This window comes from Cupressus sempervirens, chromosome 6 (genome assembly GCF_028749045.1).
Source record: "Cupressus sempervirens isolate cs-2001-9-10 chromosome 6, ASM2874904v1, whole genome shotgun sequence".
Classification (NCBI taxonomy): Eukaryota; Viridiplantae; Streptophyta; class Pinopsida; order Cupressales; family Cupressaceae; genus Cupressus; species Cupressus sempervirens.
The window spans coordinates 714,564,444-714,588,210 of NC_143123.1; the positions used below are offsets into that span (position 1 = coordinate 714,564,444).

Here is a 23,767-nt window from a genome sequence, read left to right on the forward strand (position 1 = left end):
GCATCTTCATTTTTTGATGCCCTTGTGACTACAGTTTGCAGATTTTTCTTTCATTTTCATAGTGTTGTGTTGGGTGGATATTTTGCAACCGACAGTTTTGGGTAAAATTCAGTCACAAAATAGGATGACCAGCCACAGCGTCTAAGACAGAGTCTCTCCTACCTTAAAGGGAAGGCTCCCCCTTCTCATCGTTCCTTGCATCAACTCAAGGTAGGCAAGGAGTTGAGAGATTTTGTAAGGGGTATTACCAATATTCTTTCCTATTAACTTTCAGGAAAGAATCCACTTACTCGTGAAGCAAGTAATGGGTAGGGCGAAGTCTCTAACTACACTTCTATCTAAAAGTCGAAAACGGTGATACCAATAAACCAACACTAACTCAAAGGCTAGCTAAGAGTGTACCGATTCGGCTAAGTCCAGTGCTAATTCTATATGAATAAGCTTTACTAATAGGTTACAAAGACTTCCAAAAGTAAAGATATCTTAACTATTATGTGAATCAAGAAAAAGATATAAGCTACAGACAAAGCTTCTAACTATATATCTCCACAAATGCTCCTAGTCAAAGCTCCGGCTTCAATTGCTTCTTAACTCTTTTTACACTCAATTATCAAGAACACAAGATTACATGAATCAAAGATAACTTATGCGAATCACAAACAAAGCTTCTAATTCGCACAAATAACAATCTCACTCAATCAAAGTTAAATCTCAATTGCTCCTTTGTATTCACTTTTCTAACAAAATAGTGTTACATAAACAAAGTTTTGATGGCACAATTTGTCCATAGCTCTCTTGCATACAATAAAAAAAGATTTTACAATGAGGGGGCACTCCTTTATAGAGGCACACGAGTTGAGGACAAGATGGAGGAAAAAGTGGAAGCAACTCAACCAACTTTGACCTAATCTAACTAGAAGGGAAATTATAGGGTTACATGCAACTGCACATGCAACTCGCATTATATGTAATTACATCTTTTCATGCAATGCATCCTCTTTGATCTACAAACGGAAATAAAAATAAAGATTGTTCCTTTAATGCCTTGAACTTGATGATAACATCACGCACTGTAGGAAGATCAGAAATCTCCATTGTCTTTGATATTGCCTCTATCCTTACTACATCTGCATATGCTGATTGCACAACCTTAGAATTTTCCGCCAAAGAATCTAGCAAGTGTTTTGTCAAAGATTTATATAGGACAAATTTGTTCATCGTGTGCAAACCAAAATCTTCAGAATCTAAATCAGCATTGATCATGATTGTATATTCTGAATTTGCCCTTTCAAACGCAATCAAACTACCATGTTCATCAAGAACCTGCATCCCCTTTGTCCTAAATCACATGTGATCCTTGTTTCTATTGCTTGGCAATCTTCAAGGGCTGCTTCAAACTTTGTTATCAGTTTCCTCAATGTATCTTCTTTGTAGCCCATAAGTCCTTGATATCTAAAGAACATTTCACATGATGAAGGACTGTCACATGAAACCATGGCATCTAAATGAAATTTAACAATCTCATCCCAGTCATTAAGAATGTCCTTTACATCATCTGCTTCTTGAGTCAAGGAGGAAATCAAGTCTTGTTTCATTTCATTCATATCTTTGATATGCTTACGGATTGTAAACATATCTGTAATAGCTCGAACTCCTTCAGAAATGACTTCTCCTAACCAAGACTTGGCAGCTTCAATTAGCTTTCTTTCCTTGAATGTTTGAGACATAATAACAACACTTTGAGAAGATTGTTGTCGAATGACATCATTTAAGTGAACCTCTTGTTTGAGTTGATTCTTCTCCCATAATTCATGATTGCTTTTTGACACATTAGCTAATGCATCTTGAACATCTTGCAAACAACTCAATCGTGGTTGCTTCCCGATTTCTAGTTTAGTGAACTTGTAATCAGAACGAGTAAGTTTTTCAATAGGTTTGTCCACCAGTGGCTCAACAACTTCTACAAACTTGGTTTTCTCCAAATCAACTAAGATCCTTGAAACAATCTTATCTTTCAAAGATTTGGACTTAGTTTTCTTTACAAGAAGGATATCTAGAGGTACAACCACTTTTCTTCTCTTCATTGTGACCCTACTCAACCATGCAGGCAAGCTCAAACTTTCATTTGTGGAAGCAAGTACAATGGAGACCACTGGTATTGATCCTAATTGCATTTTTGTTGTGACTGAATAAGATTCAGTCTGCATAGCTGAATTCATAGGTGCATGATGAGAGTATTTTGTCATGAAAAGCTCAAAACCTATCAGAGATGTATCCAGTTGAGAAACTTGACCCTTTGTAAGAGTTGGAAAATCTTCAGACACATTTCCCAAGTGTTCATAATGCTCATTTTTTAAAATGAGAGGACGCGTTGAAGAAATAGGAAGAGCTAATGTATTGACTCATGAAACTGGAATAGGTGTGAAAACAATGGAAAATAAATCCACATCATCATCTATCTCATCCAAAAAAGGTGCTTCATGCATGGATAGTGCATGAGTTTGTGCAGGTCTTGGGGGAGATACGACTATTACTTCCCCATCTTCCTCATCTTCTTCATTTGATTCTTCTTCTAATTGTTGGTCTGACTCCTCTGACTCCTAAACTACTTAAAGGATCTGAGATTATTTAGATCCCTTTCCACCCTTCAACTTGAATTTAAGGGACTTCTACACATCAAAAGAAGAAGCTCCATCTCTACCTATTATTTCGAGCTGTGACTTCCTTCCAGGAGGACCACAACTTTCACAATCCAAACCCAATTTCGGATTAACCCTTTTTAGGCCTTTAATTTTCAGCCACTTGTTGGTGTTTGCTAAAATGGATGGAAATCTATCAAGGATAGATGTACCTTCCTTTTGTTGCCATTTTATGGGAAAATGACACTTTTTAACAAAACCTACTTGATGATATTTGAGATCAAGAAAATTGCCATCATCTTCGATTTGGAAATCTGAAGGAATCTCAAGCATGTTAAGATCAAGGATTTGCTACAAAGTTAATCTACAGTAATCCATCTTCATTATATCTAGTTCTGTTCGCATATCAATCCAAACATCCTCAATACAATGAACATGTGTGAAAACCCTCTTGATTTGAGAATTCATTTCTCTGTAATCAAAGTCAAATCTGGCTTTGAATTTCTTCAAAGGGATTAGTTGTAATTTTGCTTCCATATTTTTTACTTTATGTATAGAATTGATCAAATAATTACCAATTAACAAGGGTTAGGCAAAAGAAATAACAAAACCAGGCCTATGCAAAGCGTGCTGATTAGATTGGACTTCCATGAGTTGTCTGGCTAATTCCATCAAAATGATTCTATTAATAGCATACCTAGGTAAAGTATACGGCTCACTTTTAAAATATCCAACCATTGAGTAGGTAAAGGTTGGAAACTGGATAAAGATACAACCATACTGGTTTACCTTTTCCCAAGCTTCATCAAATCCCCTTTTGATGGATAACTGTTTATCAAACAGACACCGAAAATGCCCAAAGAAATCATCCTGAACTCTTCTATAATGGAACTTACTATTGGCCAAAGTGATCTGTTCATAGTAATCCCAAACAGGAATCTGAAGACAATCTCCTTTGGTTAAGAGTCCAGAGAAAGATCTCATGTCAGCAGCAATATAAATAAGGTAGGAATTCATGTAGAAAGGCATTGAAAGTACCTACATTGAGCAACTGTTGACATTGTGCAGTGCTAATCAGTTCTCCCCAAAAGATATGTTCTTTATTCTCCATGATCTGGAAGATGAACTTATACATCCATAGTTCAAAATCAATGGAATCTTTAAGACCACAAATCCTGTTGAGAAGAATGATAAGATCTTTATACTCTTTGAAATTAGACCTATGAACGGTCCTTGGCCATCTCGAGAAGTTATTTCTCTTGGTATTCAACCAATATTGATTCACATACTTTTGATAATCTCTCTTTTTCTCATTCCATATTTCTAAAGATGATTCTTTGTCAAATCTACACATTTTGCATTATGCAGCACTTTGAAAATTTGCTCAATAACTTCTTGAATCAAAACTAATAATACCTTTGCCATCAACATCCTTGATCGTCTTTGACTTTGGCGCATCCGAGAACAAACTCAAATTCCATGGCAGCCATGGGAAATGTAGATACCAAGTGAATATGACTTCTATTGGTATGTTTCATCTCATGACCAACAAAAGTTTCTTTTCTTCACAAAAAATCAGTCATGTCCACATGTATGATCTTCACGTCGAACACGTTGCCAAGAATTGACGTGACATGAGATGGAGTTGCATTAACCAACTCTTTATCAAACTGGTATTTTATTTTACCCTTAGATTTAGATGGTGAGGGCATCTCTTGCACTTGTGTTGCAACACAAAAATCCCAAAACAAAACACATCATTAGAGGAAATTGCCATAAAAGGTTGACTCTTGATCAACAACAAAGGTTCAAGTATGGATTAGATAATCTGTAGACTCGATAAGATAATCTCAAAAGGAGACATCATACATATGTAGTAGATGAAAATGGAAGGTGGAGTGAACTATTATGGAAGTGAAAATGGAAGGAGATGGATATGTGTGAAGGTGGAATGCATGGGAGTGCATGCGAATGAAAATTGTTGGCTTTCAAACGGTGACTTAGGCTTTTAGGATGTCATTGCATGGAAAATGGATTACATGTAAATGGAACATGTAATGAGATGACATGCAAATGTGGATGACGAATGAGCTTACATGTAAGTGCGGATAACAGATGAGATGAAAAATAACACGGGAAGTGGAATAAAATGCATTTGCTCATGGAAATGTAAGTGCATATGGAAAGATAAAAATATGGAATGTAGCTTGAGGTGCAATGAACTTTATAGTCGTCTTTGTGGAAAGATGAAGTCAAAGTACATGGGAAAATATGTATATGACATTTTTGACCTTTCAAAAAGTGAGTTTAAGTCACAAACAGGTTTTAGAGATGAAATTACACGTAAGACTTTTCATGTAATCATGTCGTGCGATTGGATATGGAAGTGAGATGAGTGGAAATGGAAATGGAAAATGAAATTACATTTACATGCAGATGATGAATGAGATGAAATACATGTAATCACATTTAACAAATGAGATGCACAGTGTTGTGGCATGGAAAGATGGAAATGGAATGTAATGAAACTCTTGCATGAAATGGAAGATGGTGTGAAATGATACATGAGCAACCTCTTGGGAAAGAACTTGCAACTTCTCCAAAAATAAAGAAAAACCGAAAAGAAAACACAGAAAACACAAAAACAAACTTCAAAAGAAGAACGTACCTTTGGAAAAAGACTCAAACATGTCAACAAGCAAACCACTTCAACATGCAATTTCGAGCTTGGAGTTTTGGAAAAAAAACAAAAACATGAAATTGGACCATTTCATCATTTTAAAAGAAAAATACACTTTCCATGGCATCAAAATCAACAAGCATAAAACATCAAGCTAAAATATGCATAAAATAAGCAAGATAAACACAAATTAATTATCAAGAAGGAAAATGTTCACTTACATGGTGATTGTGTGCCAAAAACGGAGGAAAAAGCTCCAATGTTGAAAAATTCTCCAACAAACTTGGATCCTTTCAAACTTTGCAAGAGGAATTTGTAATGGGCAGCAAATGAGGCGTTTTCAATGCACAATGCCAAAAACATGCCCTCAAAATGCTCTCAACTTCAACGTTTTTAGCAAATGCAAGCTCTTGGGACGTTTTTGGGAAAAAACGTGGATTTCCAAGTGCATTACATGTAATGTTTTTCACTTTCAAATGAAAAAACGTGACCCTTGGTTTGAAAATGGATAAATATGCCAAAACTCCTCTTCTCCAAGCAAAAATTTTGAGCTAAAATGACAAATTTTAGGCATTTTTTGCCAAAATGTGCCCTTGAATGGAGTCAAAATGATGTTTGCTGCATTAGATCTCAACATTTAATGCTTGGAAACACTTAGGAAAAGAAAAGCGCCCCTTATGGAACGAATTTCATAGCATAGAATGGAGAGATTTGAAAATTCCAAACAAAAACAGGCTCTTGGAGGGCACACGTGAGATTTTTTCAAAACGAGTTCATGAAGATCAAATGCATGTGTTTGAGAACAAAACACACCTTTTGGATGTGTTTGCATGTTTTAAAAATGCAACATAGAGAAAAACGCACATTTTAGAAGTCATTATATATTTTAAAGACATTTAATGGGCTCTCCCAAGGCACAAACACACATTTTTGGTGCATATGCATGATTTAAAAACATGGTTTTTGCCCAAAACGGGTTTGAGAAGTGCATTTGCATGTCTTCGGTGCAAAGACATGTTTAAGTTATTTGCACATACAACTCAAGACAAAAACTCACCTTTTAGATGCATATGCATATAACACATGTAGCTCAACTTTTTGATGTCATTACACATTTAAGTTGAGCTTACATGCGATTGCATCAAAAAGGTCCACTTTAAGAGGTAATTGCACTTTAAGTTGAGTTTACATGCAATTGCATCAAAAAGGTCCACTTTAAGAGATAATTTGAGTTCACATGCAATTGCATAAAAAAGGTCCACTTTAAGAGGTAATTGCACTTTTATGTTGAGTTTACATGCAAGTGCATCAAAAATGTCCACTTTAAGATATAATTGCACATTTAAGTTACCCATTTAAGAACATGTCAATTTAATTTTGATAAAATATTACTTAAGTGGGACATAAATTATATTTACATTATCATATTAACAATTTAATGTGTAAATATCATTTAATAAGTAATATTTTACAGAGCATTTGATTTAAGTATCAAAAATTAAATTGAACTATATAGTTAATATAGTCAATTAAGTGAAAAATCAAAAAGTAAACTCAACTTAAAAATATAACATAAAATGCACTATAGTTAGTTTAAGTGATTTTTTTTTTTTTTTTTTTTTTTTTTTTTTAATGAATAGTCCTTTTCAATTAATAAAATTTACTAAGTTTACAATTCACAAAAAAGGGGCCGAGGGATACAAGATCACCCCGCGAATGAGTTCACACGGCCGAAGCTAGAATTAACAACATGGCCTCAGCCAGAAACTATTCACTATTCATCAAAAAAAAAAAAAACTTTTAACAACCTCAGGCTACCAAGGCAGTACCAGCAGAGGGAGGATCATCTTTATCAGGAAATCCCCACGCATTAGTGGGATTGTGAAAGATCCCTAATGGATCTCTGCCGCTAATCTACTGTAGCTTTATTATTTTTTTCTTTTTAATTTTCTTTTTCCTGTTTATTAAAGTTTTCTTGCAAAACTAGACGGAAATGCAGAAGAGTTTGTTTGTTTTTGCATTTTTGATGATTATTCAACATAGAAATGAGAAGGAGCAAATGATATGAAAAGAGTCTGAAAATAAATAACAATATGCAGCAAAATCAGAATTGATACAAATTGTACCAAGCAAATCTCTGAATTATAGAGCCAAATAAAGGATCCAGTACAATTTCCCTAACAATGACGCCAAACTAGCTGATGGAAAAGGACTGTGAACATGCAAACGTCTGCTGTTGATTATCCGACTCTCTATATTTCAAAGTGCTGCAAATGGCGGCTACTGCTGCAAGGCTCACTTTCCCATGTACCAATAATCATGCCCAGCTAAACAATACTGTAGACCCAAGCTGAAATGGTGTCCTCCTTTCCTGATAACAATGGATACCACTGAAAATTCCAAGACCAAATACTGCTGAGGGTTACGTCCCAACTAGTAAATACCCTGGGGTTTGCGTCCCAAAATAAAATCGCCCAAGCAGAGCAAATTTGTAAACAAGTTTAAAATGCATGATATGAATGAGGAATGGCACCTCCATCTCCTTATAACCCCTTCCAAAGCAAATCGAACCCTAAAGTGACTCCAAAAGGCGTTGGGTTACAAAAGTGATTTAAGTCTCATTTTAAAGTGGCAATGTTACTAAAAATGACCCTTTTTCTCCATAGACATAAATCCGTTCACTGAATCGCCCTAAGACCAAAGAGAAAGATTTAGAAAAGTTCAAGACCTTTCCAACAAGCTATCACACCAAGGGGTATGCATCCAAATGAGGTCAAAATTTCTCTTAGTACTCCAAAATGGCTATTAACTTAGCCTTATTTAATTATTAAACGCTAACTTATGAAATATTAAAAATATAACCCAAATAGCTACAAAATGCCCAACTGACATCACAAACCATAAAATCATCCTGCCACCTGTCTGTGACTGAAGTCGGAAATCAAAGATCCACTGGCAGTCTCATCCCTAAAATCCAGGTATGCTCCTAAATTTTAGGAAACAAGCTCTATCCCTCTGAAACTGAACCCAAAGAGCAAACTCATGGAAACCCAACCCTGTGCATGATCATACCTCCTCAAAAGTAGGAATAAACCCCATAAATATAGGAATTGTCACCTAAAAACAAGGAACGTCTCCCAACTGATCAATAACCGCCAGAACACCAAGCCCCCAACACTGAATAACCATACTGGGTCTCTATCCAACCCTGTCAGCCTACAAGACCCCATAATAAGCTGACTCACATGTCTTTGCTAGACTGAGCTAGAGTGGGGACATGACAGATTGTGGGGCGGACTGGGAACAGTCCAGCCGTCAGCAGCATCAGCAAGTTCTGGGGTAGTCGCAATCTCTGCATCCTTCTTGTCTGGCCGCGGAGGAGAAATTGCCAAGGCCAGCCGAGGAAACTTGCCAGAGTGCGCCCGTCCAGGGGGAGGAGCCGGGGACCGGCTAGAAGCCCACCCAGGGGGAGGAGCCGGGGACCAGCCAGAACCACCACACGGTGGGGAAGTGGAGCGGCGCCTCCAACCGCCATGTCCACTGCTGGGAGAGTGGTGGTAGGGACCTTGGGAGCGCGGCGTATGTGAATGGCGGCCAGAGGACTGGCGTCAGGAACGGCGACCACGAGACGAAGAGGCATCGGCCGAGGCATCCAAAGGCACTCTGGCAATGGTGCATGGAGCATTGCCCCAATGATTTAACAATTCCTATAAGTGCGCAACTTCTAGGGCAACTTTATTAGCTTGCACCTGTATCTACATAATGACATTGTTACAAATGCATGCCTTAGTGTACATTGCAATGTTAACATCCAAAAAATTGTGAGTGAATAAAACTGCATTCCTATCTTTCCACAGAGAAAACAAAATTTCCATCCTGAAGGTATGCCAAATCTGGGAGAACTTCTGAGGAATTCTGGGGGAATCACCCAGCAGGATCATGTGCCATGAAAAAGGTTCGGGCCTGAAAGGCTTGAAAAAATCATGAATCCAGTGCCAATAATTTTGAGCACGCTTGCAAAACCAGAAAATATGCAAAAAGGACTCAGGTTGACCACAGAAGGGGCATCTGGGATCAGGAACCCTATTGTGCTTGAGCCGAGACCCCAGGGGAAGACCTTGGAAGGCAAGGCACCAAGCAAAGTGGGCAATCTTAGGTTCTGTAATGGCACTCCAAATGGTGTCGAAACGTTTTCTCCATTGAGAAAGCGAAGATTGCAAATGCCACCGTTGATTAAGCGTGTCCACCATTGGAAGGTGGGGCAAAAGCCATCTGTACCCCATATTGGGCTTATAATTGGTAAATGGAGTGGCAGGATACCACTTCCGATCATGCCACCAAGGACGAACAGACTGAATCCCCACTTTATGAACTAAGTGCACAGGGATGGAAGACAACAGAAGGTCATAAGTCTAGCAATCGGAACTGACAAGGCAGTACTGAACTTGCATATCCTCCCATGACCTGAAATTCATGGTGACTCTTGAAAAAAAATCCTTGGTATTGCGGATGCCACGTTTAAAGAAACGCAAAGCACAGGCACCTTGAGTCTTGGCAAGAGGAGTACCCTGGATGGCAAACAGGGGAGACCACCAAATGTTTTGTTGATTTAAGGATAGCCCATTGCGAAACTCATCACCAGCCCAACGAAGCCAAGGTTTAACAGCTTCCCAGCCTTTCCAAATGCTCTTTATAACAAAAGAGCCTTGTATGACCACTGGTTCACGCATAGTGACAAGGGTTTGAAAACCAATCCCCTTCCACGCCGGTCTGTTAACAGGGAAGCCGAAAGAAATGCAATGCCTTACCAGTATCTTCCAGGCTTCATCTCCAGAAATAGCTCTGATAATCCATTTAGCACAGAGGGCAAGGCCCTACTTCCGAGTGGAAAGCAGGCCGAGACCCCCAGATTCCCTTGGGAGACAACAAAAATCCCAAGCAACTCTGTGAAAACCATGATGGTCAAAACCAGAGGCCCAAAGAAAATCTCTAAGCAAACGTTCTAGTTTGAGATAGGAAGCTTTGGAGGGAGCCCAACAGGAAGAATAGTACACATGGGTGGCAGCCAGAATCTTAGAACAAATCTAGAATTTACCAGCAAGAAAAAGCGGCTTAGTGATCCAATAATCAAGCTTTTTGCTAATCTTTGCAAGCACAGCATTCCAAAGTTGCACAGGGGAAGCCTGGAAAGCAAAGGGAATGCTAAGAAAGCGGAAGATTTCTCCATGAGTAGCCCATTTCCATTGAAACTGGCTGAGCCAAGGTGGAGCTGGCAAGAAAGACTGGCGGTAACAGAGCGTTTTATGCCATTGAATGGCAGAGCCAGAGGCTTGACAAAAAGTGTCCAAACAATTTAAAGCATTTTTGATGTTTTCTTCATCTTCAAGAAGAGTAAGAAAAGAATCATCAGCAAAGTGACCACTGACTAACTGGGAGGAAGAATCAGGCAAGGAAATGCCACGGACCAGTCTTGAAGACACAGAGTGAGCAAGTAAATAACCAAAACCTTCAACAGCAAGGCCATAAAGCGCTGGAGCTAGTGGACAACCTTGCCTGATGGAGCGAAAAAGTCCAAAAGCCTCAGATTGCGAATTATTGACGGTGATGCAAGCATTAGCGTCACCAAAGAGCATTTCCACGGAGTAAAGGAAATTGGGACCAAAACCCAAAGCATAAAGCATAGCCAAAATAAAAGGCCATTCAATGCGATCATAGGCTTTAACAAAATCTATCTTTAAAAAGATAGCCTGCTGCTTGGACTTACGGGCCCATTCCATACCTTCCCAGACAGCAATGATGTTGTCAAGAATATATCTGGATTTGATGAAGCCAGTTTGTTCAGGCCGCACAATTAAAGGCAGCATATGGCGGATTTTGAGAGAGAGCGCCTTGGCAATGATCTTATAAGACACATTCAGGAGGGTGATGGGCCTCCAGTTGCATATGTCCTCATGATCACTAGCTTTAGGTATGAATTTAATATTTCCTTTATTTATGATCGCTCCTAAGCTTTTAGAATGATATGCTTCAAGATAGACTTTGTGCAGATCAGGACCAATTTGCTCCCAAAGATGTTTGTAAAATTCACAGGGAAATCCATCACACCCAAGGGATTTGTCATCTGCCATGGAGTAAACTGCCTCTTTAAGGTCTCGGAGGGAAAGAAGTTGCTCACAGAAAGCGCGTTGCACAACCGCGAGGCGGTTTGGAGTAACAGCGATAGACTTTCTGAGAGCCTCCTCCAGAGCAACCGAATTGCCCTGCGAAGCAAAGACGTTCTCATAGTGAAGAACAAATGCTTGCAGGATGTCGGGCAGACTGGAAAGAACATCAGTTCCATGTTTTATCTTTTTAATCCCAACATTGGTATGATGGGCTCGGAGAGCCTGGAAGAACTCCTTCGAGGCTTTGTCGCGAACCTCCAACCAGTGGAGACGGGCTTTGATTTGGGCTCCTCGGGCAACATAGTTATCAACAATTTTCTTATCATGGCGAAGCTTGGCAAGCTGAATTTGTAAATCCACATCAAAGGGGTTGAAGGTGAGAGCTTCAGAGACTTTTTTTAGGGCAAGGGTGTTGGCTTCATAAGACCGTTTTCTGAAGACTGCCAGCTGACGCCCGTAGATGCGCAAAAACCAAGCAGTTCTGGGAATGGCGTCATTCCACCATTAAATCCAACCCCGATGGGAATGTGGACGTGGCTCCAAATTCCAAACACGTTGGATGTGGGAGATGGTGGAAGCATGCAACAGCACAGACGTGTTAAGAAAGAATTGAGACTTGGCCACCTTGGGGACAGCTGTTTGCCAAGAAAAGCCAAAATAAATGGGATAGTAGTCTGACAACGTCACATCTGTCAGTGGAATAACAGGTAAATCGCGATCTTCAGAAAAGGAGAAAAAAGATTGCGCCGAGATCATAGCACGATCAAGACGTTTCAAAATGCGGTCAGGACCGGCTCGAAAATTGGACCAAGTGTGCCAGGCCCCACTACCATGGCGGCGGTTTGTATTGGGATCAAAAAGACCCAATTTATTTCGCATGTAAAACTAGGCTTCTCTTTCCCCAGCTGTCCAACGGAAAGGCAGAATGCCATCTTTGTCAGAGGCCACTTCAACCATATTGAAGTCCCCACACAGGACCCAAGTAGCAGGCGGCAAGTTGTCAACAAGCCAAACCCACATTTGTGCCCTTTCCACAGCATCATTGGAGGCATAAACATTAATGACTCCAAAAGAATGATTGTTAATGGAAAGCAAAAGCCAAATAATACAGTGTGTGGGGTTAGAACCATGCGAGATAATAGTAGAATGAAGGCGAGGTGACAGGAGAGTAACTACACCACCTCGGCCAGCTTCATGCTGAGAAGAAAACATAACGCTATCCTGCCAAATGACGCGGCATGCAGCAGAAAGCATGAAACCAAAAATCTTAACTTCTTGCAGGCAAAGAAAATCTAAATTCCCAAGTCTATGACGGGTATCCCGCACATAGAACTTTCTGGGGAGGTCTGTAAGACCTCAAACATTCCATGAGAGGAAGTTCATGAGAACTCTTTCATATCATCCTCGTCCTCCAAAGAGGAGTAGCTATTCTGCAAAAAGGTAGAAACCGGGTGGAAGTCAGACAGGAAATCCTCTAGACTTACAGCCTGACGTTTTACCCCTGATATCTCCGCACGTCCAGGAGGACTGTGAGAACGCCTTGTTGCTGGTGGTACTGTGGAAGAAACTGCAAGAGGAGTACGAGCCCCAGCCAAGGGTGAGGCCCTCGCGGCTGCCTTGATCCCCTGCGAACCAGCAGGGTTTGAAACCTGCGAAACCCTCGGAACAAGTGCAATGGAAACTGCTGGCGTCTCCACGCTAGCAGGCGTTGACACTTCTATGGAAGTAGGAGTTATCGCGGTAACCGCCGCATAGGATGGCTTAGGGGCCAAGGGATTCAAGGCAGGCTTGCCCTTGCGCCCAACAGTAACCCATTCTTTCTTTTTTCCTTCGGCCTGTTTGGCAGGCTCCGCTTTAGGCTGGGGTTTGACCCTAGGCATAGCCAAAGGGCAATCCCTGATCTTGTGTTCCGCAGACTGGCACCTATAACAGGGGTTAGGTAGGTTCAAGTAAAGCACCTTCTGTGAGAAGGTTTGAGTTCCAATCTGGATTTCCATAGAATCCTTGAGATCTTTGGAAAGATCAACTTCAACGCAAACACGCCGCTGAGGGCGAGCATTAAAAAATTTCTCAAGCTCCTTGGTGACAACTTTGCCAAGGGCTTGGGCAATAGACTCAATGAAAGGCCAGCAGGGCAAGGGTAGACCTGGGAATTCGACCCATACAAGAACCCTAAGCTTTTTATCATCCGAGACAGTGAAGTCTTGGGACCATTTCTGAAAAACAAGCAGAGAGGAATGCACAGACCAAGGGCCATTGTTAAAGACCGCGTCTGCTTGCGACGGGTTAGCAAAGTGAAATAAAAAGAAACCTTTGGTAAGGTTTTGCACAGCATCAAGGTGGACTCCATGAGGAGTCCAGCATTTGTTGACCCATTCTCTGAGCATAGCTTCAGGAGGAGTCCTACCAACAAAATACCCTATCAAGGTATGTTGCTCTAACCAGTCACATGCAGCATCGAATTCTTGCAAAGGAAGGATAATATCAAGATTACCTCGTAAAAAACCTTCGGGACAAACTTGCGCGGGCGTTTGTTCAGTGGCGGCGCCATGGCAGTCCAAAGCAGCAACGTGAACACCAGAAACATCTGGTTCACCGCTGGCCGGAGCCATTATATCCTAACCTAAAGCTCCCACAATAAATGCGGTATGACAAGTGGTGCCGACAGAAGGGGAGTGCAGGCGAAGGGCCGTACACAAAAAAAATTGAAAGTTCGCATGTAGCAAGAAAACCCTAGCAGAGCCAAATCCGCTCTTGTCAATCTCTAACTCAAAATGATAAATTTAAGTTTAGAACCAATCTAAGTCAAAATTTAAATGATAAAATAACTTAAAAACATAGCATACAGTGAATTTAAGTTATATTTTCAAACAGTGAATGTCAAATTAAAAATATAACATGATATTTTTAATTCGTCCAGTAAGGTCCACTTTTTGAGCACTAAAATGGTCATATCTTTTGACTAACAACTCTGATTAAGCTCTAAGTTAGATCAAATCAAAGGGAAAACTGAAAGCAATGACTTGTGCAAAACCAAAGAACTAAAAACCAAGAAACACACACTGAAAAACGAAATAAAGGACGATGAAGGCCTCAACAATGAAGCATAGGCTCGACAAACAGAAAAAAGAAAAAGACTTGACGAAAACCTTCCGTAAAAGAATTTGCTACATGAATTGGAGTTGATTGATCGATCAACATTAAGCAATTAAATAAAAAATTCAACTTTAAAGAAATGCAAAACTAGGTTGAAAAAGTTTCATACTGTTACTTACATTTTGTCACCACAAAAATGCAGGACAGCATGTTGTAGCTTACTTGAGTATTTTGTAGAGGTATAAACATTAATTAACTCACGCTTTTGCCATTATGTTCCAGTTCAACACTTAGTCTCATACAATGCGGTTACTACTGCTTGAACAGTCATTTGAATCAGATTTATCCCTCCTTGTACTGATTTTCTCATGTTATTATCACTTGCACTAAGTGATGTGATGCATTGCTTTCATCTTGTTGAAACCTTGGATCTATAATGTTAAACTATACTGCCTTTCATGCATGTTTAGCTGTAGCTTTCATGGTCTTTTGAAACACATTTTCTGATTATTGCTTTGCATTCATGCTCATATACATACTCCTTTGCTGTAGCTTTTCTTCTCAGAATGCACAAGATGTTTATCTGCTTTATATTTTGAACTTGTACTTCTCCATACTGAAATGTAAACCCTCTGCCCCTTGTGATGTTTATCCATTATTATCATATTTCTAAGCACAAGATACAATTTCTGATGTACTTTTGATTTTTTTTGCACTTGCTTGCATATATTAGAGCAAAAGGTTTCAAAACTGATAGTAACGTCCCTTTAATGCTTCATTGAACTTGCTCTGATCAGTTTCATAGATCCTATCTTTTATAGGCACACCGGGCTCAATAACCCTGATGAAAATATTGTCATTGATGTCAAAGGCATTCATGAAATAGTTAGACATTGTCATTGATGTAAGAAATGGACGAGATAGTTATGGCAAGTATTATCAGTGTTAAAGGGATAAATATAAAAATAGTCAAGAAATGGCAAGAATCATTCAAAGCATTATAACTAGTTCATTAAACTATACTAAGAAGAACAATCACTATACCCATGAAGAATACCATATTAGATTAAAATAATAAATTTCGTATCTTCCAAAGATAAGAGACCAATGTAAAAAGTGTGAAGGGTATATATAATCAGATTAAAATCTGATTGATTTATATATAAATATATAATTGAAGTTTAAATGGCAGACTAAAAAAGTTAAAGAAAGAGAGAGTGTGATGGGAGGTTTGTTTCAGAAGTCAAACACAGATTGCCTTCATAATTGCAGCAGAGATATATATTTGACTGTTGTAAGGTACTAAAGAACAAGGAAGTGTTGAAAATAAATAGCATACAACAACAAAGGAGTTAAATAAATTATGCAGCAACCAGGCCATGATACTTGCAGCAATTTGCATGATATTTGGAAGAAGAATTAAGCAACAGTCTATTCAAAAACAAGTCATTCTATAATAAATCAGTAGATTTGATATTATATATATACCACAGAAGATAGCAGATATTGCAGATAAAGCCATGTCATCCAAAGGATAAATATGTAGCGACCATTCTGAACTAGGTTATTACCATGTGATAATAAAAACAAGATATGAAGGAACCGATCATCGACACCCAACAGAGTATGCAATAAAATAAAAATATGTACATTCAACTGTGATATAAATTATCTCTTCAGAGGTGTAAGACAAATAGTTGACCAGGTATGAAGAAAATAAACATATCCACACCAGCATATTCAACAGCAGCATTATTTCAGTCAGGGAAAGCAGACACAAATTTATAACCGGCGACTATTGGCAAGATTAATAATAACTCATACAAAGGCTGCGACAATGAGAATAAAGACAAAAATCAGAAAAAGACAAAATGAGCAGCGATGTATTTGAGGAAACTCTGAAATAAGACATTGGGACCAACTTGGAACTGTGGTATATGGAAATGATAAAAGATGGAAGAAACAAAAAAATTACTGCCAGTATAAAATGCCACGTAACTCAGAGACAGGTCTGCACTTAAAATAAATATCATATCGTGGTTATAAATGAACATCTCCAGCACACAAATATTCCGAGTGCATATTGGGTGGAGTTTTACGGCAAGTTAGGTCAGCAAATGACAATGGTTCAAGTTCTGAAGGCACGGATTACAGAAACCGTACATTCATTTCCAAACACACATGAAACAGCAAATATTTCCAGAACTCCTGGCAAATATTAAACGATGTCTATATTATGATAAAAGTCACTTCTAGCATTAATGGAAAATACAGAGACAAACATGGCGAATACCATTCAACATCGAATTTCACATAATCCTTGGCTGAATATTTAAACAACAATATATATAGTATATACAGTTGATATATTCCTATCAGCAAAGTTATGGCAGAGATCCATAATGGTGTCAAAACAATAATTTATTAAATCTATACACACAGCAAATATGAAGTCCACATAGAAGACGTAAGTCTCAATACAAATTGAGCTGATAAATGACAAAGCAGATGTGCAGCCAAGAGTTATATTACCTATAGATGAGTATGCCAACAAAGTATCGTCAGAACATACAGGCAGAAGCAGATGTGTATGTAGCGCGCCAACAAGAATATCATATGTCAGAAATTAGAAACCAAGTGTCGAGTTATAGAATGATATACTGCTAAGGATTCATTCACATATACTGGCATTGTCTTTAGTATTTACGTATTCGATTATACACAAGTACACTAAACATGCTATGATCATAAAAGTAATGAAGCCATTCATGTGTGATTAAAAGAGAAATAAAAATGATATTTTTAATAAAGAAAATTAATTATTGTTAAAGACAGAAAAGGTGGGATTCAATGTAATAAGAGATGTAATCTTTCATATTGAAAAGACACATCTATTTATCAGAAAGATATATAAGGGGAGAATAAACCATTCTCAATGCAATAGCAAGAAGAGAGTAAGTAGAGTATGAAAAGGGTAGGCACCAGATAGAGAGAGATGTGAACAGTGGACAAAAGAGCAGATCAGAAGAATATGCGTAGAAGAATAAGAATAAAAGAATATTTGTAGTGAAAGTTCAAAAGAGAAGTGAAAGTAAAAAGAGGTGTGAAAAATTATACCAGAAAATTAAAAAGAAGAAGTGTGTGTGTGTGTATGTGTGTGTGTGTGTGTGAGATATAAATTGGATAAGGGGTGCTGCTCTTGTGAAGTCTTTATAAAGAAGGGTATTTTCACATATGAAAGTGGATTTAAAGAACACACACACACACACACACACACATATATAAGTGAAGTGGTTGTGTTCAGGAATCATCCATTATCAGTTGGGTAAGCAACATCGACAAGGTGGGAAAGAAGTTTTTGTGTACTAAGTTGGTGCTCATGAAGACAAGCAGTGGGGGCTCGTGCTTCTAGCAGGTTGGAGCCTATGAAGTGTGGGAGTCGGAGCTTCCAATGAGTCGATTCTCATAAATTTAGGGGTTGGAGCCTCTAGTAGATCGTAGCCTATAAATCATTGTAAAAGAACAAGTTTATATATAAAGCATTTTTTTGGTGTGGTTTTCTCCCGCATTGGGTTTCCATGTAAAACATTGTGTTATGTGTTCAAGTGCATAATTGTTCATTTTAGCATTTGAAGTTATTTGTTTGGATTAAAGTTTAAAATTGCAAAAGTTGTTATTATACTGATTCACCCCACCTCTTAGTATAATCGTGTGCTCTTCAAACCCTCGTGGGAGCCTACAATTATATCCGCGTACCTATAAAAGATAGGACGCTGCATAGGAAACAAACATGTTAATAGTAAAGCACTTGCGTTGTGATGTTTTTCCTTTCTTTGCTGCTGTATATTTTATTTTGTGAAGATAAATGGCATGGTAGGAATATGAATGAGACGAAATGAGACAGTATTGCTTAGATCCGTTGGATCTAACAATCTTTTTTATGAATGCATTGTTCAGATGCATAGATGGGATGCGATTCAAGGTAGTGAATGAGTGGAAGTGAATGGATGCAGCTCAACCAATCATTACAGGCAATGACTAGTGCCCATGACCTTCTCCTCTCTCCCTTTTTCCTTTCATGTTATTTATTTGGCAGAGTAGGAATATATATCAGTAGTTTAGGGACTACTTTCATAGTCAATTGTGTGAGAGAATTTCACTTCCAATTCAACACTTTGATTATTTCAGTTTTGTAAATATCCGTTATATATTTAGAATGAATAATACGAGGACATTTCTATTCTTTCAGTATGAATGAAATATGTTTTCTGCAATGTTGAATATGAGTTGAAAGCAATAGAAATATGCACTCTACTTTCATTTGATCCTTCTAGTAATGAATTTTATCATGAGTGGAAAATCAGTAACATTTTTGGCAACCTTTTTTGGTTGTCTGCCTGCTAGACTTTTGACATCCACTAGGCATGAGAGTCTGAAAATTATGCATTCCTAGGACTTACCTGACATGACACGACTTCAAAAGTTGCTAGTTAGGTTTGGGTATGCATATTAATGAGCCTAACAAAATCTAAAACACTTACTAGATTGACTTACATGCATTCCAAATTTAAGTAACAACTTTAGGAGTTGAAATTTCTCGTAGTTGACCATCTTAGGTATGCATATATGAATGTATGTATGGAATGAATGCAAGTGATTAGTAGATGTGTGGGTATGCGTGTAGGGTTGACAACAAGAGTATGACTATGAACTTGACAATGTAACACTAAATAGTTACGACACTAGATGTATGCATATGCATGTGTGTTGATTAGGTGCATGTACTCAACACGTGCATTGATATATGCATAAATGAGGTGCGTAGGTATGAAAATGCAACTTGAACAACTTGAACCAGAAACTTGACAAAACTAAACACTTAAGGAAACCAGGAAACTACCTTAGAAAAAAAAAAAAAACTGACATGTGCTTGGAGAGTACTTAAGAAAAACTTGACTAATATGCAGATGCATTTATTCAAAGCATGAAACCTAACCTAGAAAACAAAAGGACTGATAAATCATACTTCAAAGCAACGCTTGAGGTGAATACCATTGATTGGTATTGGCAGCACATTTCCTTCCATAGTTGACAATTGATACACATTGTGCTCCTTGCATTCTACAATCATGAACGGTCCACTCCACATATGATCAAACTTTGAATGATGACCAGGTCTACTTTTGAGCACATCCCACTGTAGACCCAGGTCTCTTTCCTTGAACAGCTTTGGAGTTTCCTTTTTATCAAAGAACCTTTTTGTTTGCAGCTAATGATATTCCATTTGCTGCATAGCCTTATTCTTGGCTTCTTCTAACTCCATCAATTGAGCATATCTGACTCCCATAGGATCTCCCTCTTAAAATAGCAGCAGCTGACTTGCCATATCCAATGTAAGTAATTCTGTAGAGATAGGTAACCATGCCTCCTTATCATATACTAGAACATAGGGCGAATTTCCAATAGCTTGCTTAAGTGTTACCCAATCAACCCACAAAGCAATTTTCAGCTTAGAGTGCCAATCCTTTTGATTGTCCTGTAACATGCGCTCGATTATCTTGATCAAATTCTTATTTGTAGACTCTGTCGATCCATTACCTTGAGGGTAACAATTAGAAGAGGTGTTCAGGTATATCCCATTTTTCAAAGCCCAATCAGCAACCTTTAAACCAATGAACGCTAATGCATTATCTAAAATGAATGAATTTGGTACACCAAACCTTGTCACAATATCTTCGTAAAAGCTTAAAACAGCAGTTTCATTAGCTTCCTTCAGAGCAACTGCCTCTGTCCATCTTGTGAAATAGTCGGTTGTTAAGATCTATTTATACCCAACACTAGAAGGTGGATTTATGACACCTATGAAGTCAATTCTCCATCTCATAAAGGGTTGTTCCACTTGAATTGCTTTTATAGGCATTGCTGGCAGCCTCTCTTTTCCTACAAGCATAGCACACTTTACGCACTTCCTAACTTATGCATGAGAGTTTCTAAACAACGTAGGTCAGTAATAACCAGCTTGCATTACTTTCCATGCAGTAGTTCTAGTTGAAAAATGACCTCCAATTGAACCATCATGAAATTCAGAAAGGACCTTTTCTACTTGATCAATATCAATGCATCTCAAAAGTACCCCATTATGATCCTTTCTTAAAAGTATGTTATCTATTAACACATAAGGAATAGATTGTAACCTATAATATCATTTTTTTGCCTTATCTAGACCTAATGGACACTCGCTAGTTCTAAGGAAATGAGCCATACCCTTTAACCAACTTGTTGTGTTATTAAAAATTTTTGGCATTTGTAGCACCAAAACTGTCTCCTTTCGCTCTTCAATATTCAAAGTTTCTTCACCACTCAACAACTCACATACACCCTTACCACAAACCACCTTAGTCACTTGGATTTTTACATCATATTCCATCACCGTGGTTATCCAACCAGCTCGCTTCTGTTTCAAGTCCTTAGTTAACAGAAACTCCTTAACACTTGGATGAGCTACTTGCAAAAACACCTTGTTATGTGACAGAAAATGTCTGAATTTTTTAATGCTTTTAATAACAGCAAGTACATGCCTCTCAACAAGATTGTACCTCTATTCATAATCTTCAAGGCCTTTACTAAAAAAAGTGATTGGCCGTTCCAATCCCTCCAAATTTTGATGTACCAACATAGCAGAAATGACTTCAAGTCCTCCATATGCATAAAGAATAAAATCCCTACTGAATTCAGGATTTACTAATATAGGGACTGCTGCTAAAGCTTCTTTAATGTCCTGAAAACTGTTCTTTGCCTCTTTAGTCCAAGAAAAAACAACATTTTTCTTAAGCATAGTTAGTGGCTTAAGAAATGCTACAGTCTCAAGCAGAAATCTTCTAACAAAATTAATAAGGCCACTGAAACTCTGAAGTCCCTTCTTATGCTAAGGTAAGGGCAATTCCAGGATTGTTGCAACTTGCTCAAGGTCCACTATGATTCCTTCTTTTGACACCACATAACCAAGTAGTTTACCTTCATGGACAGAAAAAATACACTTCTTGGGAATCAACGAAATACCAGACTCATGGTAGCAATCAAAAATCTACCTTAAATAGTCAATATGATTTGCTGTCATCTTGGAGAAAACGGTGATATGATCAAGATATACCAAAACAAACTTATACATTAAATTGTTGAAGGCCATTTCTATTGCCTTCGGAAAAGTTGCTCCAGCATTTAATAGCCCAAATTGTAATGTCCCCATTTTTGCTAGCATTAGAATTTCAGGGATTAGCCTATTATTGTGATCCTCATAGGCTATTATTGTGAAAAGTTGCTCCAGCATTTGATAGTCCAAATTGTAATGTCCCCATTATTGGGGATTGGCACTTTATGATGGGGCATAATTTCATATAATAATATTATAATAAAGTGAATATATTAGAATTTCATATTATAATAAAGTGAAAATATAAGAATATCTTTTATCCTACATTGGGGAGAAAAGTAAGTGAGCTCCCACAAGGAAAAGATAAAGGGAGCATGAGAGGCTCTTTTCTTATCATTCGATTATTGTCATTTGCATTTGATGAGTTTTGTGAAGCCAAGGGTTTCAACATTTGCCACTGGAGAATGGAGTTCTTTTGTGTGCCACCAATTGAGCTGGTGAAATACCTAATGAATTTGGTATTGGGAGGACATCATACAGGTGTTCTATTCAAGCATATTGGTGAAAGATCCTTCAAAGAACTACAATTGTTAGAGAAGACAAATGAGTCTTTTCATTGTGTCAAATTTGTGGGCTAGGGTCAGATTCATGGAGTAAGATTGAAGGAATAAGTTGGATATTGCTATAGTAACACTACTATAGTATCGTTGCTATAGTGTTGTCACTACAATGATCTGCTACAATGTCATTGCTGCCATAGGAACTTGCTATGGTAAAAATCTAGATTTCCTTGAGCACTTTTCCAGGTTCTTATCTATTTCATTAGTATTGCATGGAAAATAGATTTGAATATTTTAGGGCATGTGTAGGGATTTAGAAATTAGTTGTGGAAGTTTTTAATTTGATTTATATCAAAAAATTGTCGAAACGGATTAGAATATCATTGAACATCATAGAAGGCATTGCCCCAATATCTTATTGTTACAGATAAAATTTTTCTTATTTGTAATCAGTGTTATACAAAACATTTACATCTTCATTGTTAGATGTTTTGGAGTTCTTTGCAAGCATATCTATTAAAGTTTGGGATATAGAAAGCAATCAGATTTTAGATCTGCAATATATCTCTTGTGTGAAAAGTGTTTGACAAAATTCTCAGGTTAGCAATTTGAAAATAAAAATCAGAATTGCACGAGATATTACAATGGTATCAGAGCTTGCTTGGAGAGTGTTTGACAAAATAAATGTTTGACGAAATGTCAAACAATTGAATTAGAGAAGAATTTGGTATTTGACGAAGTAATAATTAGTTAAGGTTATTACAGTGGTATCAGAGCTTGCTTGCAAGGTGTTTGATGAAATGTCAAACAATTGAATTAGAGAAGAATTTGGTGTTTGACGAAGTTATAACTAGTTGGGGTTAGTACACAAATGGCACTCTTTGTACACCATTGTTCCCCACTTTGTAGTAAAAGTTGTTTTGAATTGATCCTCTCCCTTCACCAATATTTGATTATACTCAGAATATTCATCCAGTAAGGAGAACAGCTCAGATCCTGATACATATTGCAATATATGTTCCATTGATGGGAGAGGATGTCTATCTTTCAACGAGAGTTTGTTGAAATCCCTGAAATCTACACACAGCCTAAGTTCTCTGTTCTTCTTTCTTACGGGAACCAAGTTTGCCACCTAGCTGGTATGTTTGATAGGAAAAACTATTCCGCTTTCTATAAGCCTAAAAACCTCTTTTTGCATTAATGGCTCCAACTCGGATCAATTGGCCTTTGTTTTTGCCTAACAGGCTTGGCTGCTGGTTCTAGCTCTATGGTATGTTATGCGAGCCACAGGTCAAAACCTTTCAAATCTTTGTATTCACATGCAACGATGTCACTGAATTCTTGAAATAGATGAAGGAATGACTATTTCTCATCAGCAGAATTTACTTTACCAATTTTAAGGTTCTTCTCGGGTGCAATCTCCAAATCTTCATATTGATTCTATTATACCAGCAGGTTAGCTTTACCAATTTTAACTT

General features: G+C 38.0%; 1 protein-coding gene and 1 long non-coding RNA gene across 2 annotated transcripts in view; one reads left to right on the top strand and one right to left on the bottom strand.

The window, feature by feature from the left end:
* The window catches only part of LOC149554281 (uncharacterized), a 243,792-nt gene extending 224,890 nt beyond the window's left edge, over nucleotides 1-18,902 (top strand). The window contains exon 2 of the long non-coding RNA XR_016353246.1: nucleotides 18,537-18,902. This is a non-coding gene — a long non-coding RNA (uncharacterized LOC149554281). The remainder of the gene's footprint in view (nucleotides 1-18,536) is intronic.
* LOC149554282 (external alternative NAD(P)H-ubiquinone oxidoreductase B1, mitochondrial-like) overlaps nucleotides 1-23,767 on the bottom strand; it is a 326,634-nt gene that overhangs the window by 222,105 nt on the left and 80,762 nt on the right. The gene's annotated exons all lie outside the window — the stretch shown is intronic.